This window comes from Protopterus annectens, chromosome 5.part0, assembly GCF_019279795.1.
Source record: "Protopterus annectens isolate FY-2018-M chromosome 5.part0, PAN1.0, whole genome shotgun sequence".
Classification (NCBI taxonomy): Eukaryota; Metazoa; Chordata; order Ceratodontiformes; family Protopteridae; genus Protopterus; species Protopterus annectens.
Genome location: NC_056735.1, coordinates 315,151,442 through 315,170,718, shown reverse-complemented (window position 1 = coordinate 315,170,718; position 19,277 = coordinate 315,151,442). Strand labels below are relative to the sequence as shown.

At 40.7% G+C, this 19,277-nt stretch overlaps 1 protein-coding gene across 1 annotated transcript in view; it reads right to left on the bottom strand.

Moving 5' to 3' along the window:
* The window catches only part of CCHR5.PART0HXorf58 (chromosome chr5.part0 CXorf58 homolog), a 776,822-nt gene that overhangs the window by 548,213 nt on the left and 209,332 nt on the right, over positions 1–19,277 (bottom strand). The gene's annotated exons all lie outside the window — the stretch shown is intronic.

The window sequence follows — 19,277 nt, the reverse complement described above, 5'->3', positions numbered from 1 at the left end:
CTAGTACACACCTACAAACCTAAGAACCTATGAGCTTTACACCTGCACAAGTTAATAAAGTATCTTACAGTTGTCATACATGTGAATTTCTGTACGTAGGAAGAATGAATCGTGATTACTGTATTGATCTGGGAGCCGATTTCTGAAAATCTTCCATAGGCAAGTCATGTAAGCAAACATAAGTAACTGTTATAGTCTTATAAGGATTGTAATGTGATATTTCTCTTCTAGATGCTACGCTCATACTATTTCTTTTATGAAAGAGCGTGATAAGACCTATCTTTACATATGGTCCTGAGGTCTGCTCATACAATGTGAGTGACACATATAAACTAGAGCATGTTCAAAACATTTTTAGTCAATGAAAAACGCATTTTATGAAACATACTTGGTCAATCAAAAATATGAAGTTAAAGACTGACTGAGGAATTTAAACCTTTAGTCTGTCTACTATTGATTCCTTAGAGCTGGCCAGTGACAGTGGCTCAACTTGTAACATACTCACTTTTGGTGCTGGAAGATGAGAAGGCTGCAAGTTCTACACCTATTCCAGGTGTCTGAATTTTTAAATTGCCGACATTACAGTGCAGCACTAGGATGCTACACTCCTGAGTGTGTCATCTCAGATAAAATGTTAAACAGGGTTTCCATTTGCTTGAGTCGGTGGTAGCCCAGGTGGATGTAGAAGATCTTACAGCACCTATCAAAAAGAGAATGGGGTTGCTTTATTATACAACACACTCTTCATCTTTCATTCATAATTTACACAATTTATACTTTATATCACACTTTATACATCACAATAAAGCAATTTTACATCTTCCTAAATACATGTAAAACCCATTTCAGCCTATTACTCTTTCAACCATAACCATTTTTTTGTATTACACAGTACTTCCTCATTATCTTTTCTTTTGTTATACAGCAATTATTCACTTAATTTCCATAAACATCAGATAGCAATGAGTAAAATGCTATCCCATTTTTCAATTTCTTTTTCGCTTCTAGTCTTATATTTCCCATACAACACTATGTCCATATCAATGTTTTTAAATACTTTCCAGTCATAAACATCTTTGAATAATGTCCCAAAACATTCATTTTTCGTTCAATCCAAAAAGCAATACTGCAATCTCTATTCAGTATCACAGCTAATGCACAATCTTGGTTGTATCATTTTATATTTCATGTTACTTTTCACTTGGAGTTTGTTCAATAATAAATGCCACAGAAAATCACTTGCTTCAAAAAAGATTCAAATCTTTCCTGCCTTTTCCTTACTACTTTGTTGTATTCCTCCCACACTTCCCTCGCAAGGGTCAATTTAATAGTTCACTTTCATTATTTTTATACCATTCTTTCCATCTCTACTTCATTTATCAATCCTCCATGCCTTTGTTTTACTTTCATATTCTTTCTCTTCTAAACCTTTTGTTTCTCTTTTCCTTTTCTTACCCCCACCCATCCATTTACCTTTATAATTTTCAAATAAAAAAAATCCTAGTACTCTTTTTTTCATCATGTTTTAAAACACTTCAAATAAATTTATTAATTCTAAGAAAACAATTGGGTTTATTAATTTTAACCCCCTTTCGTTTACATTATAAACTATCCATCTTTTGAATGGATTCAACCTTGTTCCCAACAGAAAACCAGAAAAGATGCTCAATAATTAAGTCTTCATACAGCTTGGAAACATGTACACACCACCTAAAATATAGTAGCTTTCCTAAAATATATGCATTTAATATACATGTATATACACACCTTTTCTTAGGGACAACTGCAACTCCTTTCATCAGTTTGTCAATTTTTGTATTTTTTTAGAAGTTTTCTTCATTATACTATCACCACTTGCTCCCTTCCAAACTTAATACCTAGAAAATCAAATACATTTTTCTTCATTGTTTGATTACCACTTGCTCCCTTTTAAACATAACCTCTAGAGCATCAATTTAATTTCTGGTAAAACTAATTCTTGCCATTCTTACCATATTTCCAAACCCCTTATATTTTCGCTTATTTAAATGTAATCCTACTGTATCCAAAATTTGTTCTGTAAATTATTTCTTTCATTCAGTGTTTGTTCTTGGCTATCATCTGCACAGGTTAACATTAATGATAACCTTATTCCACCCCTTAACTTCCTATCTACAATCCTCTAACCTTGATCTACATGTTTATGATGCAGCCACATACTCAGTGGACAAACTTGCTTTACACCCCCTTCCCTGTCCTATCTTTTTTCCTATGAATTTTCAAAAATGTCCTCACTATCCTTATTTTTCTCCTACCTTGTATTCTTTCAAAATGTTCAACATTTCCCTGTGATCAATACTATCAAATGTCTCAGCCACATCACACAGTGTTACTTTTCCTTCCTCCTTATCTATACACTCAACCACTTCTTTAACAATCATTAGCATTTCATTTGGTGTTTTACCTTTTTATTTATTTAACAAGTGTTGACCGGGAAAGTCTGACTAGGAAAGAGCCTATTTTCAGCGGAGGCCCAAGGAGAAACACTCCAGACACGTCTTTGGAATGTGGGAAGAAACCGGAGTACCCAGAGTAATCCCATACAAATGCAAGGAGGACATGCAGACTCTGTACAGAAGGCGCTCCAGCCAAAAATTGAACCACAGAACCTCTTGCTGTGAAGTGACAACGTTAACCACTGAGCCACCTACCTTTAACCCTATGTACCTCTTTATCCAGTGGTTCTTTCATGACACCTAGGATTCTTTTCTGAACAAACTTTATAAATATTTTAGTTTTTCCCAGTGTAATTGGTCTCAAGTTTATTTCTTCTCTCCCCACTTTTCCATATAAATTTTATAACCCCCTTACAAATTTCTTCTTTTAATCCTTCCTCCATCCACCCATTCATTCAGTATTTGCAGAAAAAATCTTTTTCATCATCTGATATGTCTTTATAAATACTATACCCTAGTCCATCTGGATCTGGTGTGGATTTCTTCTTTACCTTCCTTTATAGCATTCTTCTCTTTCCTCTCAATTCTTTTTTTTTCAGTTTCTGCCAATACCTCCTTTTTCATCTTTACTTTCCATATGCCTCCTGTCACATTTTTCATACATATTCTATACATACCTTTTAACTATATCCATAACTTCCATTTATATTTTATCTGCCCTTTTCATTGTTCATTACATTAATTTTTCTCTCACTGCTTATCAATTTCTTACCTAGAAATGCTGAAACATCTTGTTCATTATATTCATGAAATTTATTTTCTTCATAAGGTTTTCCTGCTCCTTTCTCTACTATTATTTCACAAATTTCTTTTTACTTTTTATAGCTCACATTTTCCTTCTGCAATTGCTCTCTGTCTAATTTATATTTTAAAACTTTTTATATACCATCCACCATTTTGTCAAAATGCCATAAAATGGCTACATTGTCATATAATCTTCCCATAGTTTATCCCTTTCTTTAAGGCAGTTTGTGTGGTTTTTCATGTCACTCTTTTTAACCCTTTTTCCTTCTTTTATTATATGTTCACTCATTCCTCTTATTGCCCTACAGCCCTATGATCTGAACAAATTGCTTCTCTAATTCCATTTTTTGTTTCTTTCATGTCATCTGTAAACCAAATGTAATCAATATCCGTTTTAATTAACCCCATTTTGTGAGTGTGCTCTCTGCCTTTCCCTGTTCTTAACCTAACGGCTTCTTTCAACATTTTTACATTTTGTGCTATTTTCCTTTTCTTAGAATTACAATTAAATTATCCCACCACCATAATGGACATATTTACTATCACATAATTTTGAATTTCTTCATACATTTTTCTTTCAGTTATATTTGTATACACTAGTACTATACTAAATACCTTCTACCCCTTTCTTACACCACACACTAAAACTCTGTTATCACCAACACTACACCTAATATTTTAATCTCTTCCTTTTTAGTAATACTGCAGTACCTGAACATGCATCATTCCCTACAGTCCACACCATCTCAAATTCCAACATTTTTCTTTTATCTGTACATCTTATATCAAGTAAACAAATTACCTCAGCATCTATTTTTTCACACCATTCAAACACAATCATTCTTCTAACATCACTTTTATACTACTGACATTTAGTGATGCTATACTTACATTAACCTTTTACCTTTTTTGCATTTTTTTTCAGTTCATCCTTTGGACTCCCTTTTCTCCTCATCCTTCACCCAATACTACTTTCTGACTGGTTTCCTAATTCAGAGCTCTTATCTTTCTTCCTCTTTTTCAGACACCCCAAACCTGTTTTCTATTTCTACACTTTTTATTTCATGTATTAGTTTGTGGACTTCATCTAGAGCATATTTTTATCTTGTACTTCCTAACCCTCACCGAACCTGTGGTGGTAGTGCTGCGGTAGCGTTATCGCCTCACAGTAAGATGCTGTCTGGTTCGATTCTCAGCTAGAGTGCCTTCTGCGTGGAGACATGCGTGAATGGGCGTGCCTTCATTGAAGGTTGTGCATCAGGGCTGGTAACTCGGCATGTAAAAATCAACTACCAATCATTAGCGGACCGGAGTTCCGCTGTGGCGAACCCTAATCGGGAAAAGCAAAAAGACACAACAACAACAACAACTTCCTAACTCTCATCCCATCCCCAATCCTTGCCTCGTTCACTTCTCCCCTTTCTTGCATAAAGACTTGTTCTTCCCCCTCATTTTTCTTGCTTTGTCCGTCTTTATTAATTTGTAAACAATCAAACCAAAAATATTCCTAACTTCCATGCTGCCTCAGTACTTAACACTCCCTTTTCCCCATTTATTACTATATTTGGCACATACAATTGTCTGTTTTTAAAATTACATAACTTCCTATCCCCCAGTCCATACAATCAACATCAATCACATCATGATACAAGCTTAGAAAAACATTTTAATTAATTCTCTTCTGTCTCAGTTGTTTTAAATTGCAACAACAATTTTCTTTTTAAGTGTACTTAAATTTTGATAACTATAGTCCTTCCAAGGAAGTAGGACTTTTCACATTCATTAGCAAATTATTCTGCTAATACAAATGTCTCAAAACAGAAAGTCTCAGTTCTTAATATATTTATATATATATATATATATATATATATATATATATATATATATATATATATAAATGTCAGACAAACTGAATCCTAAGGGCATAACGACATTGCCTAAAACACTGCATGTTTATTTGCTGTTCATTCTTTGTTTTCAGAAGCACTTTTCCTCCAGCTCTCAACAGCTCCAGTCTGTTTCCTCTGCACGTGATCATCCTTTTCTTTCTGCAGTCTTTCACTAGAGCCTGCTACTGCTTAAGTTTTTACTCCATCAACAATGCTGTCAGTCTCTGTTTACTGCTCTCTGTTACATCTTCCTGAAGCCCAATGCACAGCATGCCCTTAAATTCAGTTACTCGACTGGCCAGATATGCCCTCTCTGAATCAAAACCATCATTTACACCATTCAGTCTTTCTGCCATCTCCTCACTGCTAGTTTGTCCATTACCATACTCCACTGCATAGCCTCAGTTTCTTCTGGTTCTGCTTCTTCATAATTTTTTTGGAAGACAGAGTCATCCAGACCACATTATGGCATGATATTCATTTCCAAAATAGCTTTTTCCTTCTGAATTACAGTTCTTTTTTTTCTCCTTCTCCGGCTCATCTCAACTCACAGTCTCCAACTTGGATTCAGTAATCACCGGTAACAGCTACCTAGTGATCACCAAGCGTAGGGGTCCTTTATTAAATACCATATCTACAATACTTACAATATTTACATATTATACATTATTTAAAATTTATATCCTTTTACACTTATTTTCCATAATTTGCATAACTTTTATACATACATTCAATTCTCTTTATTTCTATTGATTATCTGCCCCCACCCTTTTTTCCACAACCAAAATTTTATTTTTTCAAATTGATCTCATTCATTCTTTCGCTCCATATAATCCCCCTCATTTATTACTATACTAAAAATATCCCAGAATATCCATACTTATTATCCTTCATTTGTTTAATAGATTCCAAAACATTATTTTCACATAGTTTTCCCCATAATTTCTTCATCCTTTTACATCTTAAAAAACATGCTGTATTGCTTCATCTTCACCACAATGATTACATATTATTTCTTCTATTTTTATATAGCATATTTGCTTTCACTGGCAATTTCTTTATTGATAATCTCCATAGAAAATCTCTACAGTCTACATTTTTCTTACACCATTCTAATCTTATTACTATGGCTTTTATTTTTTCATGCTACAACTTTTCCATGGATAAACACAGTAATACTTATTTTTGAATACCATTTTTCCTATCATATTCTATGTCACTTATCTTTATTTTCCATAACAATTTTTTTCTTGATAATCTTTTTTCCCCCTATTCACACATTCTTTCCCTCTTAAAATTTACTTATAATATACCACATTTTCTTATATTTTCTTTCATTATTATACTTATTAATGACTTGTTTTCTTCAACCATGTCAACACTTTGTATAGATTTGATGAATATGCATAAACAACTAGATTTACCAAACCGAACCCTTCTTTTTCTTTAACATACAGCAAACCACTTTTCATGGAATTTAATCAGGATTCCCTTATAAATGGAAGCACAGACATTAATTCATTTTCATATTTTGCAGAAATCATAAAACACATTTGTTAAATATCCAAACAATACAGAATTTATTATAAAAACTTTTTTTTTTAATTTCTCCAAATCTTTTGGGTTTCTAATACCATGATGGGAATGGACCCCCTATTCCTTATGATTAAAGTTCATGAAATTAGTATTGCTTTACTCTGATGTCAGCCAGTAGTGCTCTTTGCAGCACTCAGCCAGTAATGCTCTTTGCAGCACTCGCAATGCGCCCAGGAATGACTCCTTCTGCAAATTCGTATGGAGTTACATGTGTTGGTAATGTATCTAAATATGACTGTAGACTCTTTTATAAGACCTGTTGCTCCTACTACTATTGGAACTATCTGGGTATCTTTTTTCCACAGTCCTGATATTTTATGACTTTATGTCTCTCTCTGTACTCAGGACACTGTAGTCACTGGGTGTGGTGATTTCAATGAACAATGCTACTTTTGCTTTCTTTTCCTGGACCACTATATCTGGTTTTCTAGTATCTATCTTTTGAACTGTTGGTAATGGATGATCCCATGTGATGTAGATTTCATAATTTTCTATGATACTTTGTGGTTCATAGTTCGTGTTTTTCAGCCACTTCAATACTATAATGTCTGCACAATCCCCAGTGCAACAGTCTCGCCACATTATTATGTTTTTCAGTATTAGTATGTCCCAACCAGCAACAAAGTGTGCACCTGTTTCCAATTCTGTTTTACAAAACTTACATTTGTCCGTTTCTCCCACATGTTCAATAGACTTTGCAAACCAATGTAGCCCATGTCTTGGGTCTCCAATATTAACCTTTCATCTCTTGGTTTAAATTTGCCTCTCCTTAACCATCCATTCCTGATTAACATAAGGTTCTTCCAGAAGTTTTCTATACTTGCAACTATATTTATGCTTTTTCCACATTTCTTGCCTTCTCATCTGGTCCTTCACCTTATATACTTTCTTTTGGCACATTCAGTTGTTGCTTGATGTTTATCTACTTGTGGTTTTGATTTCCATTCCTGTTTGACGCTGATGTGCTTCTGCTAGCCTAAGCAGGGAAGTCATCTTAGATTTATTCTCCTTATGTTTCAAAACTTTCACTGTGCTTGGGTCTTGTGAGGTCAGCAGACGTGTGTGGAGCCCCACGATTGTAGTCTATACATGCAATCAATTTCAAGAGGGGAACATCCCTCCTTCAGATCGGGGAATGTATAATCTTGATATGCATTGATTTTTATAAAGCACTTGGTGAGCATGAAGCATCCTTTTTGTTTTCCTACCTAATCTATCCAGCATGTTTTGGGGCCAGACAATCACTCCAAAAATGTAAGTTAGGGCAGGAACAGCAAACTGGTTTATAGCTTGGATTTTATTTCTGGATGTCAACGCTGTTTTCAGGATTAATTTAAGTCAAGTACTCCTTAAAAAGTTTTATTTGCATTTGTTCATGTTTTATTGTTGATCCTTCATCAATTCCCAAATATTTATACACTCCCTTTTGCTCAAGTTCTTTTATATCACTTGGTGCTGCAGTTTTCCTGCTTTAAAGGTTGCTTTTACACATTTATCAAGACCAAATGACATTCTTACATCATCTGAAAGGTTTTATCAACTTACAGTTGTGTTTATTCCTCATCTGATGAGCTATACAGTTTCAAATCATTGACAAAGAGAAGATGAGAAGTCTTTGCACTTTGTTGTTTTCTAGGAGCCAAATTATCATCATGACCTAAGCTGTTAAGTAGACAGCTTAACGGATTAAGGGCAAGTCAGAATAGCAGCGGTGACAGAGAGTCACTCTGGAACATCCCCCTTTGGAATTTTATCCCTGGAATAATAAGTTGCCCTTTATCATGACTTAATTGCAAAGTTGTATGCCACTATTTCATGATAACTGTAATGTTATATATGTGTGTGTATATATATATATATATATATATATATATATATATATATATATATATATATAAAACTGTAATGTAATATATGTATCATATATTTTTAAGCAGTCTTTTATCCACAAATTTGGGATACTATCAAATACTTTTTTGTAGTCAATCCATGCCATACTTAAATTCTTCCCCTTTTTACAGTTCTCCACTCGTCACTCATTACACCCATTATAGAGTACAATGCCCCTGTGGGAGTGGTTACTGACTTGAAACTGTAGTTTTATTGGCCATTTTGGGTCAGTTCCAAATCTCCATCTTCCTCTCTTAAAACCCTCTTTTGCACGTTTTTGCACGTTTTTGTGCATAGCGCAACAGTGGGCAGTGCCGCCTAATTGGGTTTAAACTATTCCTGGCTCCACAAAGTCTGCTCTTCACTTTTTCCCTTAGAACTGCTCTCTCTCAATTTAAACACCATATTCTCATTCTAAGGTCCTTCACTGGTCCAATTAAGTAATCCTACAAGTTAGCACTATTAAACCATAAGCACTACTTACTCTCATACTCTCTACGATTACCCTGTCCCCTATTGGTCCGTCTTAAATTCAGTTTCCCTATATTACTCTAGCATGTCCAAAGGTCAGTCAATGGTTTCCTCTCCAGTCCAGCTGGTGAATCTGGGAATTTTGAGGCAATGTTACAACTGTCTCATGTACACGGACAACCCTCTCCTCCTCCAAACAGGTTCAAATATATGTGAGAGATGCAACTATTTAGCCAAACTGGAGACTGAGCTCTCTCATCTCAAAACTGGTGTAACCAGTCAGGAGGAGAAGGTAACCTCACACAACACAATTCCAGTATCACATAGTCCCACCACATCAGCGAACCAAACACATAAATACACAAAAACATACTCGGAGGCTCTAAATAAAAATCTACCTAAGCAACAGAGACCTCCAAAGCAGACATCCAAGCAAACGCTACCTCAAAACAAAACACGCACAACACATAGCCCACAAAGTCAGTGTGCCAAGCAGCCACAGCCCTTAAGGCTGAATAACACACCTGATACTCTTGTTATAGGTGACTCTATTGTCAGACACAATGACGTCCCACTCACCAGGCTGAATAAAGAGAAGGTCACGGTGAGCTCCCTGTCGGGTGGCTAGGATCCGCCACATAACGCAAGCACTCAGGTCACTCCAAAGCAAATACAAATATGACTCTGTCATTGTACATGCTGGTGTGAATGACCTGAGACGTACCTCCCTGGACTACATGAAAAGAGACATAGAGGAGCTCTCTGATCATGTAGCCCAGGCTGGTATGACCCTGACCTTGAGCAGCATCTTACCCTCACCTAGAATGATGCCACAGTACAAAGACAAAATGATCGATTTTAACAATTGGCTAAAATTTTGGTGTCATCCAAAGGGGATCCAGTGTCTGTCAGCCTGGGATGACATGCTCGACAAGCCATGTTGCTTCGCTAGGGACGGCTTGCACCTGTCACCACTGGGCTTTCGGATATTGGTAAAGGCTCTTGCCACCCTCATAGTGCCTTTTTTAGGCAAGGCTCAAAAGTCAAACCCACCCCCATAGACAGCACAAGGAACAAGAAACTAAGGGTAATGCTGCTAAATGCCAGAAGTCTTAACCTCAAGATGCACGCACTCGAAGCTCTCCTCAGTATGGAGAACATCGATATCTGTGCAGTGACAGAAACCTGGTTCAAGGCTCCAGAGAGCACCCCAGCATTACCAGGCTATACCTCATATCATGCTTTTCGGCCCCAAAACCCGGACCAAACCACAAAAGGAGGGGGAGTTTCCATATTTATCAAGGATATCCACACCTCCAGGTTAGTGGCATTGCACGGAGTATCGGAGACCATCCATGTGCAACTAACAGTGGGCAAGACTGCTTTTCAGTTTATAGCATCCTACAGACCACCCTCTCAAAGTCAGGAATCCCACTCTGCTTTCCTGAAAACATTGGAGAACATGAAGATCTCTCCGAACACCATTATATTGGGTGACTTCAACTACTCAAACATTGACTGGGAGCACTACTCAAGCCCCAGCACCTTAGCCCAAAGGTTCCTGGAAATTATAAACTCAAATGCTATGGAACAACTAGTCACCACTCCCACAAGAGGGGACAACATACTAGACCTGATCATTACCAACATGGGGACTCTATGCTCCACACCAGAAGTATATCCCTCATTGGTAAGATCAGACCATAAATGAATCTCACTGGATGTCCACATTCCGACCCCACCCCCAGCCCAGAAAACCACAGTGAAAAAGTTCTCAAAAGCAAACTTCTCACTTCTCAAAACTGAAGTGGAATCCTTCAAGGCCCCAGGGCCAGTGGAAACTATGGCCCAAACTGCAGAATCCTATATAAACGCATTCTACGGACATCTCCAGGAATGCATGTATCATGCTATCCCAAACAAAACCAAGACCCAATCATCCAAAGGCAGGCGTCCAGTCTGGTGGACCCCTGCCATAAATAAACTGTACAACAGAAGGAGGAAGCTACTACATGATAGAGCAAAATCCCTAATAGGGAAGGCATCTCTGACCAGTACTAGCAAAAAATTACGATCCCTCATAAAATCCTCCAAGGCCAGCTTCGAGAGAAAAATTGCACAGGACACCAAAGACAATCATAAGGCTTTTTGCAGTTATGTTAGAAACCTGGGATGCAACTCCCAGACTTGTTCTGAGTTGATTCTAAACGACAAAAAATACAATGAACCCACAGACATCGCCAATATCCTGACAGACAGGTTCAGTGCAAACTTCTCCACCCCCTCCCCCCCAAAAGAGCAAGTATCTAACCCAGCAGAGGGCTGCCTCCCAAACATCTCTGATGCTCAGGTGAAGGCTGCCCTCTCCAAAGCAAAAAAACACTGCTTCCATGGGACCAGATGGCGTCCCAGGTTGCGTCCTACATGAACTCCAAGAGGAACTAATCCCTCAAATAAAACAGCTATACAATCTCAGCCTCACTACAGGATATGTGCCCACAGAATGGCGTACAGCAACAGTGGTCCCACTCCACAAACGTGGAGCCTCTAAGGACCCTGGAAACTATCGCCCCATAAGCCTGACTAGCTTAGTCTGCAAGGCTATGGAGAGGATCATCATGGAGCTCATAAACAAAGACATTGGGGACCTACAGACACCTACCCAGTTCGGCTTTGTCAAGGGCAGATCCTGCCTTTTGAACCTGGTTGACTTCTTCGAAACAGTCACCAAAGCCATAGATGAAGGGAAGGTAGTCCACACAGCCTATCTGGACCTTGAAAAGGCATTTGACACAATACCCCACTCGGGCATCATAGATAAGCTATCCAGCTTAAATATAAACCCCTATGTCACAAGATGGGTCGCAAACTGGCTCAAAGACAGAACCCACAGAGTGAGAGTTGCTGGAGCCATGTCAGACTCGAAACCAGTCACAAGTGGCGTCCCACAGGGTTCTGTCCTGGGACCACTCTTGTTCAGTATATACTTTTCTGATGTACAGGCAAACGTGGGAGGACTATGGCTCACCAAGTTCGCAGACGACTGCAAATTGGGCGCCATAATCAACTCTCCAGCTGACACAAACATCCTTCAAAAAGGTCTCACAGAGACAGATAACTGGTGCCAGCGCCATGGTCTAAAGCTAAATGCCAAAAAATGTATAGTCATACCCTTTGGCAAAAACAATGTGCCCACAAATTACCACATAGGCGGAAACCCATTAAGTACAGAGAAAGTTATTCGGGACCTGGGGACCCAAGTTGATAGCAATCTCTCCTTTGAAAACCACATTGCCAAAGTGGTTAGAAAGACCTTCTACATAGCCCACCTCATCACGAAGGGTTTCACATCTAGATCAAGAGAGGTAATCGTGCCCATTTATTCATCCCTCATCAGGCCCATCATAGAATACAATGCCCCTTTTGGGATGTACCTTACCCGACACCTGCAGCAATTAGAAAGACCCCAAAAGTATCTCGCCAAGAGGATCAAGGGTCTCAAACAGATGCCATATGCTGCTCGGTTAAAAAAACTCCAGCTCTACTCAATTGCATACCGCCTACTTTGAGGCGATCTATGCCTGACATACAAAGCTATGTCAAATCCAGAATTAATGGACATGCTCCACCTCAGTAAATCTAAATCCCTTAGAGCCACATGCTTGAGGGACTTGAACCTCAGCACAGAAATAAATAGAACTTGCTGGAGGGACAGGTTCATAACCCAGAGGCTCCCTTCGCTCTGGAATAGAATTCCAGTTCATGTGAGGCAGAGCACCTCACTGAATCTCTTCAAGAAGAATCTCGATAGGTGGATGGGGGATCGTAGGTTTGTCCCAGGGATTACTCCCGTGTCACTATTAGACAGAGGCACAGTAAACTAAACCTTAAAGGGCAAAGTATACTCAAATCAAGGGGTGGCGTAAGCCATACAGAATCGGGCTAGGCTTATAATTGCCTCAAGGCAGACAGCCTAGTATGAACCTATGAACCTAAGACATCTGCAGCAGCTGGAAAGGCCACAGAAGTACCTCACAAAGAGGATTACTGGCCTCAAACAAATGCCCTACACTGACCACCTCAAAAAACTCCAGCTTTACTCCGTAGCATATCGCCTACTCCGAGGTGATCTCTGCCCAACATATAGCTATGTCAAACCCAGAGCTGTTGGACATGCTACACCTAAAGAAATCCCAATCCCTCCGAGCTACATGCTCTAGGGACCTAAACCTTGTCACCACAATAAACAGGACAAGCTGGAGGGATAGATTCCTGTCCCAGAGACTTCCTATACTCTGGAACAAGCTACCCATCTATGTCAAGCAAAGTTCTTCATTAGCACTCTTCAAGAAAAATCTTGATGAGTGGATGGGAAATAGGAAATACACCCCAGGGATCACTTCTGTGTCTCTGCTGGACAGTGGCACAGGAAAATAACTCTCTTGGGTGGAGTAAGCTATGGAAGCTTGCTGGCTAGGCTTACGTAGGCCCTTGGGCCAATAGCCTAGTACCTACCTATGAACCTAAGATCCTTTGTTCTGTATGACTTTCTTTTATTGCCCTTTTGTTCTATTGCCATAATTAAGTTTTCTTCTAAATTGCTATAAACTCTGCATCAATTCCAGTGTATAGTTAATACATCATCGGAAGGCAAGTTATTGGTCTATAATTTTTAGGGTAGCTTGCAGGTTAAGTAAAAGCATTGTTTTTCCTGTTAGCCAGGTTGGTGTCTGTTCAGGTTGTGCGTATAAATAATTCTTACTCATGGATAAATCTTCATGCAAAGATGTTAATACCTTTAACCAGATCTAAGGTACTGCATGGGCCTGGGAGTTTCCAGTTAGAGGCTTTTCTTAACTTTGTTTCAATCTCTCTGGTTGTTACTTCATCCCATTTCATATCCTGTACCTTTAAACGCTTTATTCTTTCTTTTACTTCTATCCATTTAGTATCTTTATGTTCCACAGGGTCTTCATACATACTTAAAATGTATCCATTCTTAACTATGTATGTATTGTTTCTATATGACAGCTTGTATGTTCTCCAAATTAAATATATATTCCTTAATTTTGTATTATATTATCCATTTGCTGCATTGTCTCTTTACCAAATTTTATACCAAATATTTGTTTCTTCCCTAGTATACTGAATATTTCCTATTTTTTCCTGTTATTCGTAGACCTTTACTTTTATCCCTATTTATACTCTTACCTAAAACCTTAAAATATTAAGATGCCTAATAGCCACTCCCATCCATTCTTTATTCTTTTGTCATTAAGACAATATCATTCACATAAGAGAACATAATTGGTACTTACTATAGTCCTATATGCCGCTTAATGGTGTGTTTATCTTACCAGCAACTGCATTCATAATTAATGCAAATAAAAAAAAGTTATGTCTTACCATAACATTCCATCTGAGGTGTTGATGATCTTCCAGTCACCACTGATGGGTTTGGTTCTGAGCCCTCGGAACAGAGTTGGCCTTTTACCAAGCTTGCGTGCACCAAAAACTCTCGAGCTAAGCTGCTACCCACAATGCCCTTCACTCAGTTATCTCAGATCGAGTTTGCATGCAACATACAGAAGAAATAGAAAGTCAGAGGCCATCTCTGCGCAGAAACTCTGAACACCACAAGACCCAGAAGATCTGCCAGGAGCCTTTGGTGGGGGCCGGTGGGAGTGTTATGACTGGAAGAAGCTCAACAACTCAGATGGAACGTTATGGTAAGACATAACTTCTTTATCTGAAGTTGTTAATCTTCTTCCTATTCATCACTGATGGGACAGAATCCCAAGCTACTTGGAGAACCTGGGTGGCCCTTATGGAAGAACATTCCTGAGAATCATTGAGCCAAAGGCCGCTCTTCCCCTGGAGATCAGATCCAATTTGTAATGCTTGATGAAGGTCTGGGGTTTAGCCCAAATGGCTGCTGCACAGATGTCATCCATGGAGGCTCTAGAGTGGAAGGCAACAGATGCTGCGATAGCCCTAGTTGAGTGAGCTTTGATTTGAGCAGGCTTAGATTCATTCGTAAGCGAATATGAGAAGGTAATGAAATCCCTGGGCCATTTTTACAAAGTAACTTTAGATACTGCACACCCTATTCTAGGACCAGAAAAGGAAATGAAAAGTTGGTCCGACTTGCAAAAAGACTTAGTTCTATCCAGGTCTATGAACATCCAATGAATGCAGACAGTATTCTCCCTTGTTTGAATAATTTGAAAAGAATACAGGGAGTTCAATGGACTGGTTAATAGAAAAGTCGGAAACCACCTTGGTAAGAAAGGATGGATTAGTATGAAGTGATACTCTGTCCTTATGGAAGGTCAGAAAGGGACTGGAGGCATAAGGCTTGCAATTGAGATATTTGTCTGGCTGAAGTGACCGCCACCAAAAACAAAGATTACCATAACAGGAATTTTAGATCACATGTCGCAGCAGGTTCAAAAGGGGGTAGAGACAGACACTGGAGAACCCGGGAGAGATTCCATGCCTCCACTGGTTGCCTGATAGGAGGTCTGCTATGGAAAATTCCCTTGAGGAACGTCTTGCAAAGTCAGGTGGAAATAAGCGGGACTCCATCTGACCCATTATGGAAGTTGGAAATAGCTGTTAAATGGACTCGAATGGCGGAAGCTGATGCACCATAGTCAAACAACTCAGAGAGGTAATGAACAATAGTAGCTACAGGAGTTGAAAACAGATTTAGCATCCGATTATGTGACCAGATAGAGAATCTTTTCCATTTGTCCCAGTAAAGTTTTTTGGTGGCTGGTTTATGGGAGGCCAGGACAATATTACGGACAGATGAGGAGAAGATTTCCTGCCTGGCAACTAACGGAAGTGAACAAGCCAAGCTGTCAGCTTAAGAGTGGATAGATTCGGTGGAGTTAGCCCTTGTGGGTGAGATATGAGGTCCTGACGAGTGCCCAGGATCCAAGGAGGTTGTAACAGGTGAGGTCGGAGGAAGGGAAACCACACTTGACGAGGCCAGAATGGGGCAATCCACACTGGTCTGGGGGAGACCTGTTGGATGACTCATTTTTGATGTAGCTTTCTTATTTCGAAAGCTGCCTCCTCCCTTTGACTGGGTGGAACATCGGGAAGGGATTTCGGAGGTCTTGGGTAAGAGATTAGGGGAATGTGATAGCCTCTGGAAATTATTCTCTGCACCCACTGATCGTTTGTAATAGAGAGCCAGGCAGCTTGGTGCAGAGAGAAACGAGCCCAGACTGCTTCCAGAGGAAAGCAATCGGGCAGCGCTTCAGGAGCGCTGATACAGTCTTCCTAAGAAAGAATCTCTGGAGTCCTGATTTTGGGGACCCCCTCTGCCCTGAAAGGAGTGTCTTCCATTATTGGAACCCCATCTGCCTCTGGGGGAGCCCTCACCACGTGCCTCACGGAAAGGACCTTGAGACTTTGTGCCTCATCTTTCCACTCTGGTTCCTGGAGGAGCGCTTGAGGTTTGGAAAAATGTAGACCCACGGCAGACAAGGTTTTCCCATCCTGCTCACACCTGGCTAATGTGTCCTTGACCTTAGAACTGAACAGAGCTGATGGTTTGATAGGGGCATTTAAAAAGGAAGACTTGAAGGAGTCCGCAAGGTCACAAATGCGTCTCAAAACTACGCCTGCACCCGCAGCTAAAGCTGCCCCTTTGGTTGCATGGGACAGCAACCTCATGGAGGAGTTGGAAATTGACTCTAGGGTGGCAAATTGGGAAGCAACTTTATCATGTGCCCTGTCCGAAACTTGACCCACGAGGGTTCCAGAGAGCTCGGATATGAGATCTCTCTGGAGCCTCTTAAAATGTGCCAAAAAGTTCATAGACCTGACAGCAAAGGTCGCTGAAGTAAACACTCGCTTCCCTAATCTGTCCACCTCCTGGGACTCACTGCTGGGCGGTGGACAGCATGACTTTCATCCGCAAGGTCTTTTATCATGGCTGCTGCCACCACCATAGCATCTACTGGCAAACCTCTAGACCAATGGGGTTGATCCTCTGGAGGGGAGAGTATCTTGTCTGATCTCCTGGGAATGGCCTCAATGGTGTCTGGATTCTTCCATGCCCGCTGCACGATGAGCCTGACTAACTCATTGGCGGGAGGGGCGGGTCAACCAAGAAGTAGAGAGCCAACAGTGGAAGGCCTGCAGGAATACGGATTCCTCAGAGGAAGGATTGGTGGGTTTCCAGTCACCCCTCTGCTTCAAATTTCCAGGATGTCTCCAAATAAGACGTCAGGGGGTGACCTTGGGGACCCTTCCCCATCATCGTAGTCCATATCTTCTGTGAGTGACTCCTCTGGGGAGTCCACGTGTTTCCTCTTACACACCCATTTCCGAGGGGGTTCTTCGGTGGGAGCATCCGAAGAAGACTCAGAAAGGGAAATACCCTGTACAGGAGTCTCCTGGATCTTGCGCTCTCAAAGTCCTGGGGGGGTGGCCTTTGACAGCTGCAGCTCAGAGGGAACGGGTGGTATGTCCGATGCAGGAGGATTGCTTGAAGCAAGTACCCTCTCCATCACCCGGAAAGCTGGCCCACCTAAGAGGAATGGGAGCCCGGACCCGAAGAAGACAATTTTGGAACCGAGGTCACACCCCGCTCCACACGGTCTGCACCTGGGGATGGAGCCTCAAGCAAAACCAGGGCAGGAGTCACCTCAGACCCGAAGATGGAACTGGTGACACAACTGGAACCGTGGGTTCCATCCACCAAGCATGAGATTGAGGAAGGGTGGGTTCCGACAGGAACCGACACACAAAGGTGCCTCGGCACCTCAGACACAGTTGTTGTTGGCACCGAGGCAAGGGGTCCTCTCAGACATTGGAAATAGGAGCCTTGGAACAGAAGGGTCCAAGGGATGAAAATACGTGGGGTTCGCCGGGGCAATGGACCCAAAACCCGGAGTGGGATGAGGTTTAGGAAAATTTGTAAGTCCCCTGGTGGTTAGCAGCTGATCAAAGAGGCACATCACATCCACTTCAGAAAGGCTCCTGGTGGACCTTACCGATGCCCCTGAGGGGGAAATCAGGCCAGTCCAAAAAGGGGCTGAAAGCTTGTCCGGCAAATGGGTCCACAGACTGGGAGTACTGGGTCCATGATGTATTGAAAAATGGCACAGAGGATTCCAGTTTAGAAACTGGCAGCAGGGGGAATAATCGGAGCCGGGAACAGGCAAGGAGCCAAAGTCACAGTTGGAGCGGAGGTAAATAGCAGCTTCGAAGATGTTGTCAGAACCAACTTCGGAGCGGAGATGAGGGATGTCGGTGCCAAGGTAGAGACAGGCAAACTGGTCGGAAACGAAGTTGCAGCGGGAGCCGTAGTAGTCAGTGCCAGGACCGGTGCCGATGAGGTGATCATAGCAGCTTCTGTATGTACCACTGGAGCCAAACTCGGAGCCGAGGTGGTCGGAACTGAGGCGGCGGCCTTGTGCTCAGGAGGCTTGCCCCTATCACTGGCCAGTGAAGAGGGGACAGAACGAGGACGTTTTTTGTCCACAGAAGGAGGGGTTGAGACCTCCAATGCAGAAATGGTCTCCGAAAAAGGAGAAGGAAGCAGGCCCTTGAGGATTAACTTATTCATTCAGCGTCTGCTGACAAAGTGGCGCAAATGTCATAGGGAGGTTTCACTGATAAGTGCGGAACCCCCAAACAATACACACATTCCTCCTGCAGATCGCTATTAGGTAGTTTACCACTGCAAGAAGAGCAGTGTTTAAAATCTGTAGTCCCTTTCTTTTCAGACATAACAAAAGAAAAATACACACACCGCTAAACTAGAAAGGAAAGTTAGAGAGAGAGGGAAATACCAACAATGATATTGGAAATACCACATGGGTACAGAGGGCAAATACCAACAATGGTACGAGAAAAGAGATACTTATGGGTACAGCTGAGTGAATAATTAGAGGAAAATAATAATCTGACAAGAAAGAACTCACAAATACTTATAAAAATTTGAAAAATATATCAGCTGGAGAGCTCAGTGAAACGCTGCTATATGGCTGAGATCTGAGGTAACTGAGTGAAGGGCATTGTGGGTAGCAGCTTAGCTCGAGAGTTTTTGGTGCACGCAAGCTTGGTATAAAGGCCAACCCATCAGTGATAAATTGGAAGAAGATTAACAACTTCAGATTACTACTTGCTGGACATCCCTGTCTTATACCACTCCTTATATCTATTTCTT